Source organism: Trachypithecus francoisi, unplaced genomic scaffold (assembly GCF_009764315.1).
Source record: "Trachypithecus francoisi isolate TF-2019V2 unplaced genomic scaffold, Tfra_2.0 Lachesis_group3, whole genome shotgun sequence".
Lineage (NCBI taxonomy): Eukaryota > Metazoa > Chordata > Mammalia > Primates > Cercopithecidae > Trachypithecus > Trachypithecus francoisi.
The window spans coordinates 97,938,963-97,964,484 of record NW_022681468.1 but is presented as its reverse complement, the minus strand read 5'-3'; the positions used below and the strand labels follow the sequence as shown (position 1 = coordinate 97,964,484).

Here is a 25,522-nt window from a genome sequence, read left to right as displayed (position 1 = left end):
AAAAATTAGCCAGGCATGGTGGCACGTGCCTGTAGTCCCAGCTACTTGGGAGGCTGAGGTGGGAAAATCGCTTGAACTCAGGGGGTCGAGGCTGCAGGGAGCTGAGATCACGCCACTACACTCCAGCCTGGATGACATAGTGAGACCCTGCCTCAAAAAATATTTGCATAATTTGTAGAGATTTTTTGAAGATCAGCAAAAATCCACATAGAATGCCTTTCAAATGGTAAGCACATGATAAAGGCATTTGTTAAGTTGATTGTTATACCGGCAGGTAGTGTTAAAACCTTTGTTTTATACAGGAGAGTGGCATTTTAACGTTCTTTGATGGTAGTATAATTGAACCATCAAAATTTATAGAGTGATAAAACCCAGGAACTGAACCAGCAAGTCTGCCAGACATTGCCAATGCATGGAAATCACTGCCTTCTTTGGTCGACTGGGAGGCAGCAGAAGGTAATGGAAATATTTCAAGTGATGGGACTTCACAGATTCCTTTTTTCCTCTTTCAGATTTAGTTTTATAATTCTGCTTTCAAGCAGACCACCACTTTCTTTATAGGATTGTTTGATTTGATTTATCTGCACTGTTGAGTGACACTTTACTTCCTAAAAACCAACCAGAAGTCTTTCTTAGTAAGTTCATAAATTGGATATTGCCATGGTCCAATCTGAATTTTGTCTCTGCCATTACAGGGAGTGGAAGAGATGCTGATTCTTTACATATTAACTTTTCCTTCTGGTAAAACTGCAGGAGAGACTTTATCATGATCACATCATTATTAGCCAAAAGCCCACAAAGAGTGAACACCAGAGATTTTCAGGTTTTACATATTAGCTTCAGTTGTGACTTACCCTTTGCAGTCACAAGCCAACAGCTCCCTGAAGGCCTGTAGGTTCTCACCTGATATTCTTTGGTTCTTGTGAAATCACAAATTGATTGTGGATTTCCCCATTTCTGCTCTAATTGTCTTAACTTTTGCCGTTCTAAGTAAGGTGTTTAGAAGGCTACTGCACTTACATTCCAAGAATGAAAACACAAAATGAGGATGTTTTCCTAGATTCATTTGTATTGGTGAAGCAAATTGTTAAAATTAACCGTAATATACTAAGGGAGGAAGACACAGAAAATTTGACAGTTGTCCCTCATGTTTATTGAAGAAAATTGGAACAAAAATGGCCTTTGAGGAAGTGAGGTTTGTCCTTTGATTCTTGAGGAGTAGGAGAAGGTAATTTAATTTCTACAGAAGAATTTTGGTGAGAAATGTGCCTTGAATTTAAAGTAATTTATTTACATATCTGACTAACATAAATCTCAAAAGAATGTTTTAAAAATGATCTTCTTTCCAGATTTTCAACTAGAAATCAGAATTAGCATTTCTTCACCTATTATATAAAGGATACTCTCATCCATTGGAGGCAATATATTAGAATGGTCATTACCACACCTGGTTTTAAAATGAGATAGCTTAGGTTGATCTCCTGGCTTCATTACTTACTACTATGTGATCTTTGGCAAGTTACATAATTTGTCTGAAAATGATACTGACTTCATAAAAATGTGAGGATTAAAAGAGTCAGCAAGTTGATTTCTGATTTCCAGTAAGATTTAACAGGTAATGGCAAGCCATTAATCTTATGTAGCAACTAGAAAAAAATGGGTAAATTACATAAATCATGTTTTAAAAAATATCAGAGGACAGTGGAAACAAAAAGGACTAGATGAACTAACATTTCAAAGAGAGAAGAACTCTTCTTGGGTGGGCTAAGATTATTCTCTTCTTTCTTATGAAGATGGGCTGGGTCTGACTATGTGTTTACTATGTGTTATAGACAGAAATTTTATACTAGGGGAAGAGGAACCAGTAGAGCTTTAGAATAACATATAGCTTGATATACTGGTTTAAAGTCTAGAGAAGGCCCAAATGTATAGATAGTTTTCCTGATAGAATATTTGCTGAAGCTGAATTGAGGGGTATGAGAAGCTGGTATTAGACTGGAAAGGCAGAATAAAATATTATGTAATTTCACAGGGTTTATGAGAAAAATCCTTCCTGGAGAAATGTCCTATAATAAACACAAGACAGATTTCATTCTTGAAACATGTGAAAAGCAGAGGTGAAGCCATCTATGTGAAGCAATTATGAAGCTTCTTGGAAGCTTACTGCTTGAATGAATTGAGGTAATCCATCCCTCATCGTATCTGCCTAACAGAGGACAAGGTGAACCGTCTTTGAAGGAAAACAGTATCAACTTCAGTTTTCTATGGTTCCTTTCCACACAGTGTCTGGCATACAATAACAAAACCAAGACACATTTGAAGAGACAGAAAAATTTTTTTCTTTACAAATAATCAAGAGAAAAGAAAAGACAACAAAATAGATAAAATTATCCACATGCTAAAGTTAGTAAATTTTATTATAAATATGTTACAGAAAATAGAGAAAATGATGAGTAGATGAATAAAAAGATAAATCAAATATTAAAAGTTTGAACAAAGCCAATGTAAAATAATTAAATGGACATTTGAAAATGTAGTATCTAGACTGAAACACATTGGATAGGTTTTAACAGAAAACTGGCCATAGCAGAAAACAAATTTAGTAACTTCAAAGAAAGTTCAATAGAAAATATTCAAGCTAAAGCACAAAGAGGGGGAAAAGGAAAAGAAGGAACGGAATGTGAGAGAAACGTGGGACAATATCAAAATGGCTTAATTATGCATAATGTATTTGTTCTTTCAATACAAAAGCATAGGAGAGAGAAAATAGGGCACAAACAACCTCTGAAAAGATAAAGAGTGATAATTTTCTAAAACTTATATAAAAGGTATCAACCCACAAATTCTAGATGCTCAGAAAACCACAATCAGGATAAATACAAAAAGAAAACTATCCATAAGAATATAGGGGAGAAGTCTGGGTACAGTGGCTCACACTTGTAATCCCAGCACTTTGGGATGCTGAGACTGGTGAATCATTTAAGATCAGGGGTTTGAGACCAGCCTGGCCAATATGGTGAAATCCCATCTCTACTAAAAACTCAAAAAAATTATCTTGGCATGGTGGTGGACACCTGTAATCCCAGCTACTGGGAGGCTGAGGTAGGAGAATCACTTGAATCTGGGAGGTGGAGATTGCAGTGAGCTGAGATTGTGCCACCGCCCTCCAGCCTGGGTGACACAGTGAGACTACATCTCAAAAAAATAACAAAAAAACAAACAAAAAAACAAAGAAAGAAAGAATACAGGGTAGAAAAAAAATGCTTTCTTCTATCCTTCTAGGTTCTTTGGCTGGTCTTCACATTAAATTGACATGAGATAGATTAATAGGAGAAAAGTAACTTTAATTATGTATACACAGGAGACCCACAAAAATATGAGACTAAAGAAGGTGGTCAGATGACTGAGACTTATCTATCATTCTGAGCTAGAGAAAGGAATAGAGGATTAAAGTTTCTGGAGAGTGGTGGAGACAAATTATGGGAAAGTGAAGGGAGGAAATATATGGTAAATAAAAATTAACTTGTTATGCAGATAAACATCTCTTAGGTGATAAAAGTTGTCTCAGAGTAACTCTCTTCCTAGTATAGATATTTTTGCCAATAAAATTATCTTTAAAAATCAAATTTTTTCTTACAAAAGGGTAAATTTATACTTTGTCTTAAGCCACTGAAAGGGAGGTAAAGATTTTTTTAAGCATTGGCTGTTTGTCAATTTCTTTTAGCTCAAATAATCAATATGCCCAAATAGCATATTTTGCAGTGACATGTTCTAAACTCCTTCAGAAACATTATAATTACACTCTGATTGAAAAGGTAAAGAGAAAAATACTAAAAGCAGCAAAAGAAAAAAACATTATTTTCAAAGAATTGCTAACAAATCAATTGCAGATTTTTCAACTGAAACTATGGAAGCAAGGAGACAATAGAATGACATCTTCAGAATGATGAAAAAAGGAGACTTTTATCTATGAATTCATACACAGTGAAAAATATCCTTCAAAAATAATGGTAAAATAAAGACTTTTTTTTTTTTTTTTGAGACGGAGTCTCGCTCTGTCGCCCGGGCTGGAGTGCAGTGGCCAGATCTCAGCTCACTGCAAGCTCCGCCTCCCGGGTTTACGCCATTCTCCTGCCTCAGCCTCCCGAGTAGCTGGGACTACAGGCGCCCGCCACCTCACCCGGCTAGTTTTTTGTATTTTTTAGTAGAGACGGGGTTTCACAGTGTTAGCCAGGATGGTCTCGTGGCTAACTGACCTCGTGATCCGCCCGTCTCGGCCTCCCAAAGTGCTGGAATTATAGGCTTGAGCCACCGCGCCTGGCCAATAAAGACATTTTAAGTCAAACAAAAGCTGAGCATATTAGTCCCTAGTAGGCTGCACTACAAGAAATACTAAAAGGAGTTGTACTAGCTGAAATAAAAGGATCTCAGAAGCACAGAACTTCAGGAAGGAATGAAGACCACCAGAAATGGGACATATGCAATTCAATATGGGAGGATACTGACTTTTAAGGGTTTATAGTGTTATAAATTAAGTAAAATATATGAAAACAGTAGCACAGAAGTCAGGAAGAGTCAAATGTAGTTAAATTTTTGCAAGGTTTTTGCATTGTTTGGGAAGTAATAAGAGTAATAAGATTAACTTAAAGTTGTTAGAGTTGCACGGTAAAATCTCTAGAGTATCCAAATATTATAAAAATAGAAAAAGAGAAATGTAAATAGCAAATAGAGGAGATATACTGATTTAAGTTTTAAATCTTTAAGAGAGGAAGAAAGAATACTAATCTACACAAACTATTCCAGAAAAGATAAGTGAGAGAATACTTCTCAGCCCATTTTATGAGGCCAGTAAATCCTGATACAAAAACTTGACAGGGACACTAGAAGAAAGAAATATTACACGCTAATCTCTCTCATGAACACAGACACAAAAATACTAAACAAAATATCATCAAATCAAATGCAATGATAATAAAAATATTACACCATGACCAAACGGGGTTTATTTGAGAAATGTAAGGTTGGTTTAATATTCAAAAGTCAATCAAGGTAATTCGCTATATTAATCAAATGAAAGAAAAAAAATACAGTCATTTCAGTAGATGCAAAAAAAAAATGACAAAATTTAGCACCCATTTGTTATATGTTTCTTAGTAATCTAACAGAAGAGGGAAGCTTTTAAATATAAAGATTAGAAATATCTCCCCAAAATATGCCACTTTGGCATAAGGCTTATTTTGAGCTAAAGACAATTGGGGAAAAGCAGATACAAGACAAACTCCCTGTCCTTTCCCTATTTTCCTAAAAGCAGGGCATAAATATACATGAAAGTCTCCCCTCCCCTCTCAACCAAGAACACCAAAAGTAAATCACCGATAGAAATGACTTTAGACCCTTATCAGCCTGGAGACAGCAGCAGAACATCTACATAACACACTTAACTAGCATTTATCTACCATTAGTTTCCTGTATATTTGCCTTCCTACAATTTCCTAAATTGTAGGAGACTCAAAGTCCTTTTCTTTTTTGTCTTGTTACTTCTCTAAAAGTTTATTATTTTTTGTTGAAGATGTTGTATAAGCTGGAGTTTGAATCTTCTCTGTGAGAATTACTTATTTTCTGGGTATCCTCCAGGCATATGTAAGATATACATGTTAATAAACTTGTTTGGTTTTCTCTTGTTAGTCTGTATTTTGTTTCAGAAGCCCCAGCCAAACATTTTAGAAGGGTAGAAGGGAACTTATTTTTCCTCCCCATACACCCATGGTTAGCATCATACTTATTAGTAAGAGTGCTTTCCCTCTGAAGTTACGACTAAGACATGCTGTTCATTATTACCATGTTTACAGTTAACATCATACATAACAGTATGAAAATGCCCCATCCCCCAAATTTGAGAGTAAGACAATGATGTCCAGTGTCATCACTTTTATGAAAGGTCCTAGCTAGAGCAATAGGGCATAAAAAGTTTATGTAGATGTTAAACATTAGAAAAGAAAAAGTAAAATTGTCTTTAATCGCATATATTCTGTACCTTAAAAATATCAAAGAATATACAAGCTTTTTTTTGTTGCTTTGTTTTTGAGATGGAGCCTTGCTCTGCTGCCAGGCTGGAGTGTAGTGGCATGATCTTGGCTCACTGCAACCTCCGCCTCCTGGGTTCAAGCGATTCTCCTGCCTCAGCCTCCTGAGTAGCTGGGACTACAGGCATGTGCTGCCACATCCAGCTAATTTTTGTATTTTTAGTAGAGACAGGGTTTCACCATGTTGGTCAGGATGGTCTCAATCTCTTGACTTGGTGATCTGCCTGCCTCAGCCTCCCCAAAGTGCTAGGATTACAGGCATGAGCCACTGTGCCTGGCCTATACAAGCTATAAAAATTAATAAGTGAATTTAGCAATTAAAAGAATATGGAATATAAGAACAATATATTGAAATTAGTTTTATTTTGATGCTGATATAAGGTTAATCTAAAATTAATTATATTTTTGTATACTAGCAATAAGATTAAAAATGAAGTTAAAGTGCTATTTACAATAGAATGAAAACATCAAAGATTTAAGCGTAATACAACAAAACATAAGCAAGATCTATTCACTGAAAACTATAAAGTATTTCTGAGTGACATTAAAGAAGACCAAAATAAACAGAGAGATATAAAATGTAAAATTATTGGAGGACAGTATTGTTAAGGTGTTGATTCTCACCAAATTGATCTATAGATATAAGGCAATTCCAATCAAAATCCCAGCAGGGATTGTGTGCATAATTTGACAAATTGATTCTAAAATTCTTGTGGAAAAGCTAAGGACCTGAAAGAACCAAGACAATTTGGAAGAAGAAAAAAAGGTGGGCAAATATGATCAGATTTCCAGACTTATAATAAAGGTAACTAAGATAGTGTAGCGCTGGTGTAAGGATAGGGACACAGACCAGTCTAGAAATAGATGGACATATAGATGGTCATTTGACTTATAACAAAGATGCTATTGCAAGCTAATTCATAAAGAATGGTATTTTCCACAATGGTTTTGGAGCAACTGCTATCTTGAAATAAAAGTAAAATTTCAGCCTACCTTATCCCATACACAAACAGAAAATAAACTAAAATGTAAAGGGTAAAACAAAGGCTTGTAGAAGGAAAGAAACATCAGACAATAGATGCCCAGCTCTGAGACAAAGAAAGATTTGTTAAACAAAACACACAAAAGCAGTAATCTTTTAATCACAAAAGAAAAAATTAATGTTGTGTTTCATTAAAATTAAGAGAATAAAAATATAAGCCCCAGACAGGGAGAAGATATTAAAACTATTATATCCAACCAAGGATTTATACCTAAAACAGAGAGCATGCCTACAGATCAGTAAGAAAAAGACAAAAAACCCAACAAATTGGTCAAAAGACTTGAAACTTTACAAAAGAATATCCAAATGGCCAATAAGCATAAGAAATTGCTCAACATTAGTAATCATCAAGAAATACAAATTAAAACTATATCAAAGTTTTAATTTCAATGTAATTTACACTACACACAAGAATGGCTAAAATTAAAAGCACTGATAATGCCAAGTTATGGCAAAGAAATAGAACATCTGGAATTCTCAAACATTGCCAATGGGACTAGGACTGTAAATTGCCACAACCACTTTGGAAAACTGTTTGGTAGTACTGTATCTACTAAGGCAAAGTACTGTATCTATTTAGGCAAAAACAGGCATTTATCTTGTGACCCAGCAACTCTATTCCTAGTTACATATTCAAAAGAAAAGAGTACATATGTCTATCAAATGTTCATAACAGGCTGTGCGCCGTGGCTCACACCTGAAGGAGACCCACCACTTTGGAAGGCTGAGGAGGGTGGATCATCTGAGGTCAGGAGTTTGACACCAGCCTGGCCAACATGTCAAAACCCTGTCTCTACTAAAAATACAAAAATGATCCAGGCTTGTTGGCGCATGCCTGTAATCCCAGCTACTTGGGAGGCTGAGGCAGGAGAATTGTTTGAACGCGGGAGACAGAGGTTGCAGTGAGCCGAGATCATGCCACTGCACTCCAGCCTGGGTGACAGAGTGAGACTCCATCTCAAAAAAAAAAAAAAAAAAGGTTCATAGCAGCCTTATTCATCACAGCTAAAATCTGGAAGCAACTCAAATGTCCACTCATAGGAGAAGGGATAAATAAATTGTGTTATATTCAGGCAATAGAATACTATTCAGCAATGAGAAAAAGATGACCTACTGATACGTGTAATGATATGGAAGAATTTAACAGACATTATTTTGAGTAAAATAAGCCACACCCAAAAGAGTACATACTATATATATACTGTATGACTCCATTCGTGTGTAGTTCAAGAGCAGGTGATACTAATTGGTGCTGAAAAGGGTCAGAGTGGTGGAGGGTGAGTGACATTGCCTGGGAAAGAGCGTAAAGAGACCCCTTGATGCCAGGACTGTTTGCCACCTTAATCTGGATGGTGGCTATCGCAATAGATATTAAGCATACACGATATTCTGGGTCCCTGTCCATATGAGGCAGACAACAGAGGCATGCGTTCCTACAGCTTACATTCTCTTAAGGAAGCCAGACAACAACTTTAGTAAGGTGTTGGGTGCTATAGTAGAGGAACTAATGGTAGCTCTGGGCACATGGAGCAGGGAGAACTCAGGTATTTCAGGGATGAGGGAAGACTTCTTTGAGGAAGAGATGGCTCAGCTGAGAATAACAAGGCATTAGGCAGAGGTAAGAGGAATGGGAGGAAGAGAACATTCGAAGCAGAGGGAATAGCATGTGCAAAGACCTAGAGGTGAAAGAGTGAGGCACGTCCAAGGAATTAAAAGTTCCGTACAGCCAGAGTACAGGGGAAAAGATGAGGGTGGAGGGGTGAGGCTGTGAGGGTCAGCAAGGGTTTGCTTTCCATCACTAAATGTGATGTGTTAGGCTGGCGCTGTAGCGCGTGCCTGCATCCCCAGCTTGGGAGGCTGAGGCAGGTGGATCACTTGAGCCCAGGAGTTCCAGACCAGCCTGGACAACAGAGTGAGACTTCTACTCTACAAAACGTTTAACAATTGGCCAGTAGTGGCCCATGCCTGTAGTCCCAGCTACTTGAGAGGCTGAGGCAGGAGGATTGCTTGAGCTGGGGAGGTTGAGGCTGTGATCCAGCCACTGCACTGCACCCTGGGCGACAGAGCCAGACCCTGTCTCAAAAAAAAAAAAAAAAAAAAAAAAAGGTTTCGGGTTTTACAAGGACACTGGGAAGCCATGACATGGTTTTAGGTAGAAAAGAGTTAAGATCAGACTTGCATGTTGAGAAATGACTCCGGGAGCCTGAGAAGTTGAAGTTCTTGCAGGTGGTCCAGGTGCAAGTTGGCGGGGGCCCCAGCCAGGGAAGAGGCAGGGAGCTGGAGCACAGGGTATTGACCGCAGCGAGAGAGTGAGGAGTCCGACTGAAGACCTGGTGATGGAGGATGTGGCCGATGGAGAAAAGGGAAGCCTCTTCCAGAACTCGCCTTCATTTTAGCCGTGTTAGGAAAGGAACGTAGCTTCGGATCCTAGAGGGGGCCAGGCATCTGCGGTGTTGTGCTGTTTGAGCCCGCGTCCGAATTTCCAGTGTCCTTTCCTTGCTCCTCACTTCCTCCTAGAAGGAACCCTATTCTCCTAAAGAGTCTTTCGGTGCTGAGCCTTGGCAGTTTAGTTTGCTGAATTCTCGTCAGAGGAGTTAGTGGGTGGTGGTTTGGAAATAGGGAGAAAGAGGTGGAGGGCTTGTTTGAATGCACCAAGCCTCGCAGGCTTTCCTCCTTCCCGCGCTGGTCAGGTAGGTTCCTTTCAGTTCCTGATGAGGCAAACGAAAACAAAGCAGTTGAACAGCACCAAAGTATCGACGATACTTTGGGGGCGCAGTGATCAGAGGATTCCCTTTCCCGGGAACTTGCATCTAGTCCTCTGACGCATCCTAGTTCGGAGTGGGTGGAAGGGCATGCGGAGTCCACAGCGCCCCCTCGCCCTAGGCGGGGTGGAGACAGCGAGACGACGCCCATGATCAGCTGGTTACAAAACTCGAGGAATAAGAAGTTTAATATCTATTGGTCTGCAAATCCGGAGACCTTGCGGCCTCACTGGTCCGCCTTCCCTCTGAGCTATCTCCACACCCAGCCTTGGTCAGAAGGGGATTTAGAAGCAGAGCTGTCCGCAGCGAATACTTTTAATGCCCGGGCGGGGAAGAAAGCGGGTTAGGATCTGATCCCGCTGAATAGAGAACCCAGGAGCCTCCCGCCCCGCGTGCTCTGTAGTGCGGGGGCGCGCTGCGCGCTGCGCGCTGCGCCTGGGCGGCTGGCGGCGGCGGCGTGGGGGCGTTGATGCAGGTGTGACACCGGCCGGCGACTGCTTCCGCCCGGATCGCCCAGCGCCTCGTTAGCCGGAGCTGCACGCGGGGCTGCCGGGGTGGAAGCTGCTCTGCGTGCATCTGGAGGCGTCCACCAGCGGATTTCCCACCCAGGTAGGGGACGGCGTTGCTCGCTGCGGTGCAACCGACCCAGCCGGGGTGCGCAGCCCGCGTGCGCCAGGGCTCCCAGGCGCTTCTTCCTGGGCTGAAATATACACGCTCGCACCGCTGAGTGCTGTTCATAGTAAATGGCACAAAAGACCTGAGTCTTGGGAAGCCGGCGCAGGAAAGCAAGGGCTTGCCCGCTGACTGGAGCTGTGCGCTTCTCTGAAAGCGGCCTCCCCAAGGGCTGTTTTTAAACCCTGTTTGAACTATTGGCGCCATAAGTAGTTTTTCAACTTATAAATGTCAGGCTGCTGGCATTTATAGTTCTGTTTTCATAAGCTCCCTAGCTGCTGCTTTTAGTTTCAGTTACATTCTAGTAGATGGATTTTGTTATTGTTGTTAATTTGTTCTTAAAGAACAGAATTCAAACGTGCTTACACCTGGTGGCTCTTGGGGTTTGTGAGTGTGTATTTCTGCATGTGCAGGGCGCCCTCCGTGGGCGTGGGGGCCGTTTCTTAGGGACACAGAGAGGATTTGTTTATGGACGGGTTTTAGCGCAAGGGAAAGAACATGACTTGTTTTGCAGGGATGGGCTAGCAAATGCGTTTAGCCGGGGAGGAGCAAGGCACTGCTGTGTCTTCGGCAGACGGGTGGTAGAAATCTCTGCTGTCCAGGGTTTAGCAGGGCTGATGAAATACATTCCTTTATCCGGAAATTACAGATACAAATTACTCCGTTTAAGGGTAACTTAACGTCGGTGTCTTGGGCTCTGATAAGAGCAGCCCCAGTGGGGTGAGGTGGGACGCTGGGGGATGCTTGCTCCTTTCTAGCCCTTAGGGAGGTGAATATGGGTGGCTTTGGGGCTCAGATAGTGGCAGGTGAGGGGTGAGGAGGGTGCATGGGGGAGGATTGGGTACTGTAGTCGGCTCAGCGGGGGTTCTGGTCTATGTTGATCTCCTCTGTGTTTCTGCTTCCTGCCCTTTCCAGAAGAGGTGACTTGTTCTGCTTGTTCCAGTCAGTGCAGTAGGTACAGTCTCGTGCTGCATCTTTCTTAAGTCAGCAAATACTTACTGAGCACTTAGTATTTGTCAGAGGTGGGGTTAGTCCTTGGGGATGCAGAGATGATGATAACAAAGTCCTGGCTCCCTGAAACTCACACCTGGTAGGGGGAGAAGCACTTGTAATCAGGAGGTGGATAAGTTCATGATGGTGTTGGAAAAGAGCAGTGAGAGCAGAGAGGAGGAGGAAATTGATAGTGGCAGTGATTGGTATAAAAATGAAGCCCTCATGGATTAGGCATGACATGGATTTCAGCAGGGACTGGGTCGCTGTCTTGGTCCTTCGGTCTGGGAGTGACCCACATGACTCTACCACACCACTGCCATCACTGCTAGTGGGTAAGCAGAGCTTTACAAGTCTGGGCTGGGCTGGTATTTGCAGTACGTGACTAGAACCCAGTAGACACAGGCGGACACCCAGAGAGGAGCACATGCAATACAAGTCAGACTTTTAATTTTTTCCTTTTTTAATGAATGGCTTTCCTGAATTCCAGGACTATAAAGGTTTTGAAGCAGCACTTCACAAAGGTAGGGACTCTGGAAAATTCTGAGGGAGTTTCAGAGCAGATGAACTTCTGTCTGCTTCTCCCTGGATCCCTGACCTATCTGTTCTTGTACCAGTCCAGTTCGAAAGGAAAACTCTCCCTTGATTATCCCTAAATAGGTGGAATAAAGGAAAGCTAAAGCTGTTACTACCAGTCGTCTCTGGGAGATGAAAATCCAGTCTCAAGGATGTTTCTTCCTGGACCAAAACTATGATGGGTGAAGAAAAATGATAGAATGAAAAGCTCTTGTATTGTGTAGTTGCCAGAGATGTGCATTACATGCACCTACATCATCACTAAGGTGTTTGAAAAGCAGCCTGCACTGTAAGAAGCATGAGCGTGGATGCTCAAACAGACCTAGGTGAGTGTCTTGGGCAAGTTACTTAGCCCCTCTTTGAGCATTAGTTTCCTGATCTGTAAAATGGAGACAGTAATAGGATTCTTATAATGGTTAAAGAAAAGATACTTTAAAATATTTGCTCATTGTTACGCTATCATCATATATAACTTGCTTGGCACAAAGTAGGTGCTCAAGCAATGGCAGTTCATTCATTAAGTTCCTACTATGTATTAGTCACTGCTCTATGTATGGAAAATACAGACAAAACAACCAAAAAAGCCCTCTCTCAAGGAGCTTAAATTAATGAGTATGTGTATGTGTGTGTGTGTGTAAGATGATGGACAAATAAATAAATATAGAGTGTATCAGCTGATGAGACATTGTATTGGAGAAAAATAAAGCTGCCTAAGAGGACTGGGGAGTGCTGCCAGAGGGCAGGGTGGGGCTTGTTATTTACTTTTACGCAGCTTGGCCAGGGAAGGCTTTTTTGTAAATGACATTTGACCAGACATCTGGGGAAGTGAGGGAGGAAGCCAGGGATTCTGGTAAATGACATTTGACCGGACATCTGGGGAAGTGAGGGAGAAAACCAGGGGTTGTAGGCAGCACCTGCAAAACCCTGAGACAGGAGAGAGGTGTGTTCCCAGGAGACCCAGGAAGGAGGTCACAGAAACTGCTATTGAGTCAGACACCGGGACAGCAGTAGGAGCTGAGGTCATAAAAGCAACACAGCAGGTCTTTGAGATATTGCCTCTTAGGGTTCCTATTTGTCACTATGATGTATGTGCTGAGTTATTGTTTAAGGAATTGGATGAAATCCTAAACTCTGTGTTTAGAAGAAGGTTGGTTGGTAGACATAAGTACCTGTGGTCATTCAGAGCATAAATGAATGCAACACGCAGAAAGCATAGGTCTTTGCAAGGCAACGGGAAGCACAGGAATTAAGGAGACTGTGCAATGCAGCATTCAGGTTTCTCCCATCCGGATGGAGGACCATGTTTGTGCTTCTTTTGAATCTTAGCATTATGATTTTTTGTTTCTTTTCCCCTACACTAAAAGAAAAGGTCATCTTTAGCAAACAGGCCAGCAGTCCTTGCCAGATATTCTTTTTTCTTTCAGAATGAGAAGAGTTTCTATGATCATGGAAAAGTGTTGGGATCATCTGGAAATATGCTGACCTTCAGTGTTCCATGGAATGCATTTACCTAATATCATATGGCAAATTTATTTAAAGCCTCTGTCTTATGGGCTTAACATAAAGATCAGTTTGCTGCTCTGCCCTTTGGAAACTTTATTACTCTAGAGAAAACATGGTTTGGGGATTTGAGAGCCTCATCACTCAGCTGTCCTTGGTGCAGAAGGGCTACTGCAGTGTGTTCCATGGCCAGAAATGAGGCTAGATGCCTGAGAACCTAGTCAAAGTTTCTGTGAAATAGAATGAGGTGAGGCTGGGTCAAGGTCAGAGAGTCTGACTGGGTGTCCCCAAGTCCACCTCAGAAGGCAAAATTTACTTCTGTGAATTTCCCCCATCCAAGATCCAGCTTTTAGTATTGCTGCCTCAGAAACCTGATCTGTCTTTCCGGGCCACATCACAGTGACCTTGTTCACCTGCATGCCAGCATATTGATTTGCAGTGGTTGAGACACTATATGGCTTGGTTAGTGGGTCTTCTTCCTACAGACCCCTGTCATAACAGCCAAATCACATTAGATTTGGAGAAGGAGAAGATCTCCTAAAGCACATTATTCAGAGCAAAGCAGCTTAGATGCCTACCCTAGGAACTGATTACATGCTTTAGGGTCAATCTTGCCAACGGGACTACAGACCAAACCACCCCTAAACTTCGTGGCCTAAAACAACAGCCATTGTTATTTTGTCTCATGTCTCTTGGTTGGCTGGGTAGTTCCGCTGATCTGAGTTGTGCTTGCTTGATTTCAGCTGTGCTTGCTCATGTGATTTTGGTCTGCCGATGGAGTATCTGAGGACTGGCTGCTTTAGGATGGCCTCAGCTGGATGACTTGGCTCTGCTCCATGTGGTCACTCATCCTCCAGCAGGCCAACTCAGCATGTTCACATGGTAGTGGCAGGAGGCCAAGAGAAAGTGAAAACTTGTATGGCCTCTTGAGGCCTAAGCTTGTAACTGGCACTCCATCACTTTATCCTTGCCTAATGACAAAATTAAGACACAAGATAGCCCAGAGTGGAAAGTTAGGAAAATAGACTCTACTTCTTGATAGAAGGAGCTACATAGTCACGTTGCAAAATGCACAGATACAGGGAGGGGAAGAATTGGGACATTTTTGCAATCAGTCAATCAATCAATCTACCATAGGGACCCGAATATTTATTTAATTATTTTTGAGATGGAGTTTCACTCTTGTTGCCCAGACTGGAGTGCAGTGGTGTGATCTCGGCTCACTGCAACCTCTGCCTCCGGGATTCAAGTGATTCTCCTGCCTCAGCCTCCTGAGTACCTGGGACAACAGGCCTGCTCCACCATGCCTGGCTAATTTTGTATTTTTAGTAGAGATGGGGTTTCTCCATGTCGATCAGGCTGGTCTCAAACTCCTAACCTCAGGTGATCCACCCACCTCAGCCTCCCAAAGTGCTGGGATTACAGGCGTGAGCCACTGCGCCTGACCGGGACCTGAACATTTAAAGTGCTCTTGGCTAGATTTCCTTTTCTTCTGGACTCTGCTTGATTGGGCAGAGTCTGTACTTGCGCTTTTGACTGTCTCTTTTTCTGTGTTTCTGTGGTTGACCATCTAGGGATGTATGTATATTTAGATAATCGTTCATTCACTAAATAAATATTTATTGAGTGGTCTCTATGTGCCAGGCATGTTATAGGAAGCAGACCCATCTCATGAAGCATTCATTCTAGTTGAGGGAGACAAATAATATGTAAGTAAATAACATATGTTTTATATCAGGTGATTAAGGAATGTTGAGCAGGGAAAGGAAGATGGGAAGTGCCTGGTTGCGTTGGAGTGGGAGGGTAGGATAAAGCGAGGAGTGAGTATTTTATATAAGATGGTCAGGGTAACATGAAGGAAGTGAAGGAGTGAGCCAGACAGTTATCTGGGGAAAGACATTTCCAGGTAGGGAGAACAAGTGCAAAGGCCCCGAGGCAACAGATAACTGGCATGTTCCAGGAACAGCAAGGTGACTTATGCAGAAGGAACTGAATGAGACAGGGTGAGCGTGGGAGAAGAGATCAGAGAAGTAGCAGGGAGCCAGCTAATACAAGGTCCTATAGGGCCTTGCGTAGACTTTAGCCTTTACTTTGAGAAAGATGGGACACCACTGGAGAATTTTGAGCACAGGGTACTATTAGCTGATTTATGTTTTCCAAGGATCCCTTGAGCTTTAGAGCTTAGTGCAGACTCTCAGAGGACAAGGGTGGAGACAGAGAGATTAGTCAGGATGGTACTGCAGTGACTCAGGTGAGAGAGGGTGGTGGTTTGGACCAGGCTGGATAGTAGTTAAAATGGTGAGAAGTTGTAATCCCAGCACTTTGGCGGGTCACTTGAGCTCAGGTGTTTGAGACTAGCCTGGGCAATATGGCAAAACTCCAACTCTACAAAAAATTTAAAAATTAGCCAGGTGTGGTGGCACATGCCTGTAGTCTCAGCTACTCAGGAGTCTGAGGTGGGAAGATCTCCTGAGCCTGGGGAGGTCGAGGCTGCAGGGAGTCATGATAATGCCATTGTACTCCAGCCTGGACAATGGATTGCGATCATGTCAAAAATAAAAATAAAAATAAAAATAAAAAAAGATGGTGAGAAGTGGCTAAATTCATAAAGTAGGCAGGATGTATGGATGAGTTAGATACTTAGAGTATGAGAAAAAGATAACTTAATGAATTTTGACCTAAGCAGCTGGATAGAGTAGCACTTTAGTGAGATGGAGAGGAAACAGTGATGGGGTTTAACTGGATATCCGATGGGAGATGTTAAGTAATTCATTGCATATGAGAGTCTGGAGTTCAGGGAAGAGTTTCAGGAAGGAGACATAGGTTTGAGTATCATTAGCATGTTATTTATTTTTCCATGAGCCATGTCACTGCTGTATCACTAGTGCCCAGAGTTTTGTCCAGCACATTGTATATACTCAATGGATATGCACTGAATAAATGAAAGGAACCGCTTAATTACTAGAGTTGACTGCAGATCTTTGCTTTGGTGGATCTTGAAGTGTAACTCCTTGAAGTTGTTTCCTTTTTTTTTTTTTTTTTTGAGACGGAGTCTCGCTCTGTCGCCCGGACTGGAGTGCAGTGGCCAGATCTCAGCTCACTGCAAGCTCCGCCTCCCGGGTTTACGCCATTCTCCTGCCTCAGCCTCCCGAGGAGCTGGGACTACAGGCGCCCGCCACCTCGCCCGGCTAGTTTTTGTATTTTTAGTAGAGACGGGGTTTCACCGTGTTAGCCAGGATGGTCTCGATCTCCTGACCTCGTGATCCGCCCGTCTCGGCCTCCCAAAGTGCTGGGATTACAGGCTTGAGCCACCGCGCCCGGCCAGTTGTTTCCTTTCTTTACAGGGTCTCATGGGAGCCTTATTGTGGATCTCATGCACTAAAAAGAGGCTTTAAATGTGAAGGCTCCAATTGCTTATATCATACAGAAAGCAATGTGTGGTGACAAGTAAGAAAGAGGAACAAGTAGAAACCAAAAAATAGCTCATATTTTCAAAAAATGAGAAAAGATCCTTTAGAGGGAGGTGGCTGAAATTCAGGGGTGTGATGTTCTTGGGTTATTATTGTACTGCTCTTAATTTAAGATGAGGCAGAAGCAAGGAAGAATCTTGAAAGGGGAGAATTTTATTTAAATCAATTTATGCTGAGTGTCACCAGCTTGCTTGAGAAACCTCACATCTACAGTAGCTTGCATAATGTGTTCCTGTTTATAAAAGGAAGAAATAGGGAATAGCCTTCATAGGAAAAGGGGAAGGCTGGAATGACTTCAGCCTTGGGCTGTGGGTGCTGTCCATTTTCTTCTCGTGGTGTGGCTGACTCTATATAAGTTTTGTTTGCAATGATGTTGGTGAAGGGAGTGAAACAAGAAAAAGCAGGCACTGCCATTGAAAGTGGTTGTGTGTGTGTGTGTGTGTGTGTGTGTGTGAGAGAGAGAGAGAGAGAGAGAGGTGGAGAGAGAGAGAGAGAGAGAGAGGTGGAGAATGTGCCAGTGGTGGAGAAAAAGAACCAAATCCCAGAAGGAAGTGTGAGAAAGAGACGCAAGCTGCCCTTCATTTTTACGTGTGGGTATTAGGCCTGACCACATGGGGCACAGGACGGAGCAGTGGGCTTTAGCATCAGACAGAACTGGGTTTGCACTCAGCCTTCATTACTTTATTTATTTATTTATTTATTTATTTAAGATGGAGTATCATTTTGTCACCAGGTTGGAGTGCAGTGGCAGTCTCAGCTCACTGTAACCTCTGCCTTTTGGTTTCAAGTGATTCTTCTGCCTCAGCCTCCTGAGTAGCTGGGACTACAGGCACATGCCACCATACCCAACTAACTTTTGCATTTTCAGTAGAGATGGGGTTTCACCATGTTGGCCAGGATAGTCTCGATCTCTTGACCTCGTGATCCACGTGGCTTGGCCTCCCAAAGTGCTGGGATTACAAGCGTGAGCCACCACACCCGATAACTTTCTATTTTTTTTTGAGATAGGGTCTCACTCTGTCAACCAGGCTGGAGTGCAGTGGCGTGAACACAGCTCACTGCAGCCTTGACCTCCTGGGCTCAAGCAATCTTCCCATCTCAGCCTCCAAAGTAGCTGGGACTACAGGCATACACCACCATGCCCAGCTAATTTTTAAATTTTTTTGTAGAGATGGGACCTTCCTCTGCTGCCCAGGCTGGTCTTGAACTCCTGAGCTCAAGTGATTCTTCCACCTTAGCCCCCAAAGTGGTGGGATTACAGGCATGAGTCACCATGCCCAACCCAAGCTTCCTTACTTTCTAGTTGTGTAAACTTGAGCACATTATTTAATTTCCCTGAGCCTTGGTTTCCTCAGTTGTAAGGTGATGGTGGTGGTGGTAGTGGTGGTGATGATGATGATGATAGTAATAATACCCAAGTGTTCTGCAGTCCCCTCTATGCTCCTGGACTTGGAACTATGTTGGTGTAAATATTGATTAAAGGATTACCATACCAGCTGAGGAACTTAGAGATTTTATGTGAAGGGAGAATTGAGAACCTATCATTTGATGTTCACAGTGCCATTTAGAAGATTATTTGCATGGGGCCCATAATGTTCAAAATTAGACAAAGGGACAATAATAAAATGTCTAGCCTTATGAAGGCTAGACATTTCAAGGTGCCTCAGAGGAAAACTAACCTCCCTTTCTCTGCAATAAGCCAATCTCCTTAGTTCAGTTTTGCAATGTTGCATAGTTTGTTGGAATTCTGTGATGAAAATTTTGGAGTCATGTGTAGCTTTCCTATGCAGAAACTTTCCTATCTGATGCGTTTGTGGTTCCCACAAAATCCACTGCATGGTCTTCTTCTGGAAAAGTCTGCTGTTCTTCCTGTTCCAGGCACATAGTAGGCATGCGATACGTATTTATTAGATGCATGGTGAATAAATGCTGCTGTGGTTTCTCTGTTGGCTGTGGCTCTTCTGGTTGCTCCTCCCAGCCTGGGCAGGAGATCAGCAGGTAAGTGACAGTGATGAGCTAAGTCTTTGGCAGGTACTCAGCAGCTAATGTTGCCCTCTCTCCACCACCCTCATGCCTTGGCTACCATTCTGACATCCTCTAGATCAAGTATCATATAGTCAGCTTTCCCTCTAAGTCCCCAGTTACATCATCAGCAAATCTAAAGCTCCCTCGCTGTCCTGACCGTTGATTACAGGTAACGCAACAGTGTCTCCTGACTTAGCAACAAAGACCCACACCATGGGTTCCCTGCTTCAGCTCCCACACAGAAGCCTGTGGTCCCATTAAGTCTTCCTGTTTTCTGTACACACTTCTCCTCCACCCATCTCCTGTTCCCTTCAGTTGTTAGAGCTTGATTCTGTATTGGTTGGCAGGGGAGAGAGTAGCATTCATTTTCTTTTCACAAAAGGCAATTGAAAATTCTTTCCTAACGGATGACTGTCTAGCCCCTCAGAACTGAACTTCTTCAGGAGGCAGATAGGCCACATCCTTCCTCCTGTGCCCATTTTACAGATGAGATATCTGAAACTCAGAGAAAAGAAATCACAGACAAAAGTACCCTTGGAAAAGTGGATGCACAATTTCATTTGTTTCCTGCCAGCTCTGCATAGATGCAAGAGAAGGTAATTTTTCCAGGCCGCTGGGGCCTTCTTGAGTCACGGATGTCTGCATCCAGAAGTTGATTGTTGAATCACGGGTGTCTGGATTTGAAAGTTGACTGTTCAAACTGGGAGCTTGGTGCTATTAAGTACTTCTTATGTCAACCCCAGGTGATATGTGTGTGGGCAGGAGCTCTAGGCTCCCAAAACTCACCTAGGTGTGATAGGTGTGATTTACAGTTCTGTTTTCATGATCATTTCATGAGAGAAACCTGCAAATGAACACTGCTAAGGAGAAGGAACAGAACACATTAATGGATAAATGAGCTGTCCATCATTACTCCTGAGTGAGCATGATTTGTTTTAATGAATATTTCATGGGCAGGTTCCTTTTCAGGTCCAGAATACGCTCCAGGCAATGAAGACCTTAATTGAACTGTAGGATTTTACAGTTTCAGAGCTTGAAGGGGCCCTAGAAAGCAGGGAATCAAAACTTCTTATTATTCAAAGAAGGAAATAATTAAAAAAATTGTTTTGGATACATGTTCTTGCTCTGTTGCTCAGGTTGGAGTGTAGTGGCACAATCTTGGCTCACTGCAACCTCTGCCTCCTGGGCCCAGCAATCCTCTCACCTCAGCCTCCCGAGTAGCTGGGACTATAGGCATGTCCCACCAGACCTGGCTAAGTTTTTAATTTTTGTAGAAACGAGGTCTCACTATATTGCTCAGGCTGGATTGCCCAAGCAGTCCTCCAGCCTTGGCCTCCCAAAGTGCTGGGATTACAGGCATGAACCACCGCATCCACCTCAGGAATAACTTATTTGGATGGATAAAAGAGCTGTCCATCATTACTCACATTACAAATCATGCTCACTCAGGAATAAAGATGGACAGCTGATTTATCCATTAATGTGTTCTGTTCCTTCTTCTTAGCGTGTTCATTTGCAGGTTTCTCTCATGAAATGACCATGAAAACAGAATTGTAATTTAAAAGAAAAGAGGTTTAATTGGCTCATGGATTCATACAGTAAGTTAATGATGGAGAGAGGATCAAAGCTCAGGTCAGGGCTGTAGCGATGTTAAGTTCGTATGAGAGGCCAAGAGAGAACAGGAAAACAGAAAAATGTAGCGTGGATCCCCTACATTGTCATGCTTAGAAACCCTCTGAAACGGCACAACTAGTTCTCCCAAGCAGGTGAGAGCCCGGTTAGGCCCCTCAACAGCCTCCTCTGATTGCTCAGTCCTTTGGGATTTTCCCTGCCTGGCTCCCAGAGCCCAGGCCCAGTGAGGGTGGCTCCTGTGTTGCCTGCCGTCCCTGCTCTGTTGTGCATAGAATCTGCCCGTGGCCTCTCGCCTGATCTGGGGTGCGGCAGATGGCACCGAGGAATGGAGCCCAGCTGGCACGTGGGAGGCTCTGCAGGAGAAGAAGCAGCACTGTGGGGTGGCCTGCCCTAGGCAAAGTGCTGGGCCTGGGAGATGGGGCTGGAAAGGTCATGGGAATGTCAGGAGCCTCTGCCCTTGACCCTGGAGGGCTCAAGGAATTTAGTTCTACCCCTAGCACTATGACGAGTGACGAACACATCCCACACATGCTGGCTTAATGGTCTGTAAATTAAATACAGCCACTTTAATTTTCATTTTTTAAAGCAAAGCATAAACATGAAGTGTTAAGGAAAGGAAAGCTATAGGGTAGCAATATAAAGGTAGTAGCTTAAAACTTAAAGCAAAGAAGAGAAACTCAAACGGGACAATGAAGAAGTGGATGAGAAAGGGTATATGAAAATGGGATGGGGTGCTGAGCCAACCTCTCCTCCTACTTCTCATGATGGATAAGGGTTTTGTTTGTTTGTTTGTTTATTTGTTTAGTGGTGCTGCCCACGTCTGTGGCAGAAAAGCTGTGCCGGGCTCCCACCCTCATATCACAGAGGTGGTGGCTGCCTGCTTCCTCGGTGGCCCAGCATGCAGCATCTTGGGGCACTACAGAGGGCTGTCAGGCCAGGCTAGTCCTATCAGGTTTCTTAGTTTCACCTGTGTCATTCCCAGGTTTATGCCTTGTTACTTTCAGCCCATTTCCTCTAGACAAGCAAGGCCCCTACTGGCTGGCTTGGCCTGCCAATCAGTTCCTAGATTCTTGAGCCTGTGGTCCCATTAAGAACCAATAGGTTCTTTCTGATACAGCTTACATAGCCTCAGACAAGTTTAACTTCGCAGAGCCTTCTTGTGGTTCTTTGAGATGGTGCAGGGCAAAGAGCCCCAGAGCCTGTCTGCTTAGGGCTCTGCTGTAGGAGAGCTCATTAATTAATAATTAGAATACAAGGTGGGGAGGTACACACTGAGAGAATGGGGGAGCGTGAGACTGGAAGCAGTTGCTATTGCTGCATGAGGAGAGAAGACAGAGGGCCAGGCAAAGCTATCAGACAGGGGAGGGGCTGTTGTCTGGTAAGCCGTGAAGGATGGGCTGTTGTGGGGAGGACAGGGAATGGTTTCAGCAGAAGCATATAGACCTGGAAATGCATGGTTGATTTTTGAAACAATAAGGGGTTTGGTGTATTAGTCTGTTCTTTCATTGCTATAAAGAAATACCTGAGATTGGGTAATTTATAAGAAAAGAGCTGTACTTGGTTCATGGTTCTGCAGGCTGTACAGGAAGCATGGTGGCATCTGGAGAGGCCTCAGGAAACTTCTAATCATGGAAGAAGGCAAAGAGACAGCAGGCCTGTCACATGGCAGAAGCAGAAGCAAGAGAGAGGGGAGGTGCCACACACTTTTAAGTGATTAGATCTCATGAAAACTCACTCACTATTGCCAGGACAGTACCAAGGGGATGGTGCCAAACCATTCATGAGAAATCTACCCCCATGATCCTATCACTTTCCACCAGGCCCCACCTCCAACACTGAGGATTACATTTCGACATGAGATTTGGGTGGAGACACATATCCAAACTATGTCATCTGCTGTGGCCAAAACACAGGGTCTGAGGTGGGGTTGGGGTGAGGGTTGAGTCCGGTGGGGATAGGGAGAAGGGGGATGGGGAGAAGTTTGGTGAGAAGTAGCAGGACGCCCACTAGAATCTCTTGTGGGTTTAAAGTTGTCACCAGATGTGCCAAGAAGGAAGAAGCTCAAGAACCACGGTGACACAGAGGAGCTGGTTGTCTTTGCTCCTGAAATGCTCCTGTAAGCAGTGAGATCGCCTCTGTCCTGTGCTTCAGCCACGATGTGTGGCCGGGTGTGAATTAAGTGGATCACAAGTTTGGTTTGGTCTTGGTCGCAGATCTCCATCCAAATAGAGAAGGAGTCTTGGAAACTGTGATTGGTGTCTTGGAGATGCTCTGAGGCACAGAAAGATCCCAGAGAGCATGGAAAGCATTTAAGAAATAAAAAGCTTTTAGGTTGTTGTTACCCAAAACAAATGGAGTGGAAAGTTCTGTTTGAAAAAGATGAGAGAGAAGCAAGGGAATCAGGGAAACAGGATTTGCCTGTACTTCTTGGGTAGTTTCCTGGTACATGGGTCTACCCATAACTCCTCAAAGATTCACTGATTAGGGGATTTTCCCCCTTTCTCTTTTTCCTCATCATTTTGGAGGCGTTAAAGACATATTACAGACCATCCAGAAAGTAGGGCAAAGAAAAGGAAAACCTTCTTATAATCCCCACCATTTATATAGCATTTTGAATTCTATTCTTTCTCTTTTAGAGACAGGGTCTTGCTCTGCCACCCAGGCTGAATTGCAGTGGTGCCGTCATGGCTCACTGTAGCCTCAAACTCCTGGGCTCAGGAGATCCTCCCACCCCAGCCTCCTGAGTAGCTGGGATGAAAAGGCAAACACCACCATGCCTGGTTAATTTTTATTAAATTAATTAATTTTTTTTTTTTTTGGAGAGATGGGGTCTCACTATTTTGCCCAGACTAGTCCTGAATTCCTGGCCTGAAGCAGTCCTCTCACCTCGGCCTCCTAAAGCAGTGGGATTACAGCGTGAGCCACTATGCCCGGCCCAGATGTAATCATACTAAGTATGCAGTTTAGAAGCCTTCGGCAAAGACCAGCTGGCTTCATTTCCTCCTCCTCCTGGCCACGTAGACTACATCTCCAGGCTTCCCTTGCAAGTGGGCATGGCCACGTAACAGTTTCGTTGATGCAGTGAGAAAGGTGTGTTCTTCCAGGCTCCTTTTCATCTATTGGCTGCCCCTGCAGGAGGCTATCTCAAGTGCGAGAAATAAACTCTGCTTATGCTAAACGACTGACATCTTAGAGTTTGTTTGTTGCAGTAGTTTAACTGAATTTCACCCACACAGAAGCTGAAATTTCAATGAGCTATTTCTCATACGCTTATGGGAACACGTTGAGGAGGATCCAGAGGCATGTTTCTTGATAACATAAAGATTAAAAGTTATAGCTGGACTGTTGGGTTGCTTGTAGCCTGGGTGCTCTTTAATAGAGAAAACAACTGGGATAAACATCCAGTTTTTTTCCTGTGATGGATATACCAGGCATATACACATCTGAAAAGGCTGAGGTTCAATATTTTCCCTTTTCTTCTTTCATTGTTTCTGACTCCTACAAAATAATAGGAATATATTGTAGAATCTCATATCATTTTTAAACCAATAGGTTCTTTCTGATACAGCTTACATACATAGCCTCAGACAAGGTTAACTTCACAGAGCCTCAATTTCCTGATCTTTAAAATAGTCACAGTAAGGTCTATTTTCTGAGGTTGTTGAGGCATTGAAGATCATATTTGTCAGTGCGTAGTAGGGTACCTTGTGCACAATAGGTGCTTTCCCACTGGACTATAGATTCCCTGAGAGAAGGACTATGCCACCTTGTCTACTACTGTAGCTCCAGTGTCTAACACAGTCCCTGGCACATAGTAGGTGCTCAATGGTTAGTTATTTTCCAGACTTAAAGTGCCTTAAAGAAACCTGTGTATTAAAAGTGAGAAACAATGTACCCTGGACTGGAGAACTGAGAAAGGTGTTAGAGGAACTTGGAGAGGATCTGGACAGTCTAACACCTTAACCTTGAGGTGCTGGGAGGGTTAATCTATGAGTTCACCAGAAGGGTGAGAGAACAAGAATTTACACAAGAAGGGGAAACATATCTCTAATGTGTGTGCTTGGGATTGCTCTATATTTGGATGATAACTCTCTCATCTGAGGTTAATCCTCTTTGTTCGAGTCATCCAGGCAAGGGATTAACTGCTTTAAACTCCAGGCCTTGCTGGCCCTGACAATGTGAGCTTGGTGTTGCTGGCGCCTAGGGACCCAAGGGGTCAGTTTTTGTTGACTCAACACACAAGGTTTCTCTGTGGTTATTTAATCCCAGCCTCTTAATCCTATGGGGGAGGAGACTGAGGCCTAAGAGGGGAGGTAACTATTTTCTTGCAGCAGCTTTGTGATGAGAACCTCTGTTTCCAGCTTACAGTTCTCTTCTGTGCTCTGTGCTAGGCTCCAGGGAAGGCTTCAGGAAAAGGACACTAGCTGAAAGAGCAGAAGAACGAGTCTCTGGGAGTGCTTGTGTATTGATGGAAATTCCATATTGTGTTCTGGGGAAGTTCCCACTCTGTCTGTCAAAAGCCTGCTCCCTTGTTAATCAATGGGCTATTTGGAAACATGTCCCAGGGTCTGGGTTCTCCAGCCGTTTTCTAACTTTGTGTGCTCAGTTCATGATTCACAATCTAAGATGAGAGAGCCTAGCCCAGCTGGGGTCACATGCCCATTCCTGAGGGCACCATAACTATGACTCCCAAGATGGCACGTAGTGAGGAAAGGGGAGTTCCTTAAAGGAACACTGGAGAGTTGTTGCTGAAAGAAGCATACATGGGTC

General features: G+C 43.1%; 1 protein-coding gene across 2 annotated transcripts in view; it reads left to right on the top strand.

The window, feature by feature from the left end:
• Positions 1 to 9,742: 9,742 nt before the first annotated feature.
• Positions 9,743 to 25,522, top strand: part of SV2B (synaptic vesicle glycoprotein 2B) — a 185,131-nt gene continuing 169,351 nt past the window's right edge. Inside the window, exon 1 of one of the 2 annotated variants that reach the window (XM_033188918.1) lies at positions 9,743 to 9,815. The gene's annotated coding sequence lies outside the window, so the exon portion shown is untranslated. Of the gene's footprint in view, positions 9,816 to 9,970; positions 10,497 to 25,522 lie in introns of those variants that run through there. The other variant, XM_033188917.1, reaches the window with a different exon arrangement.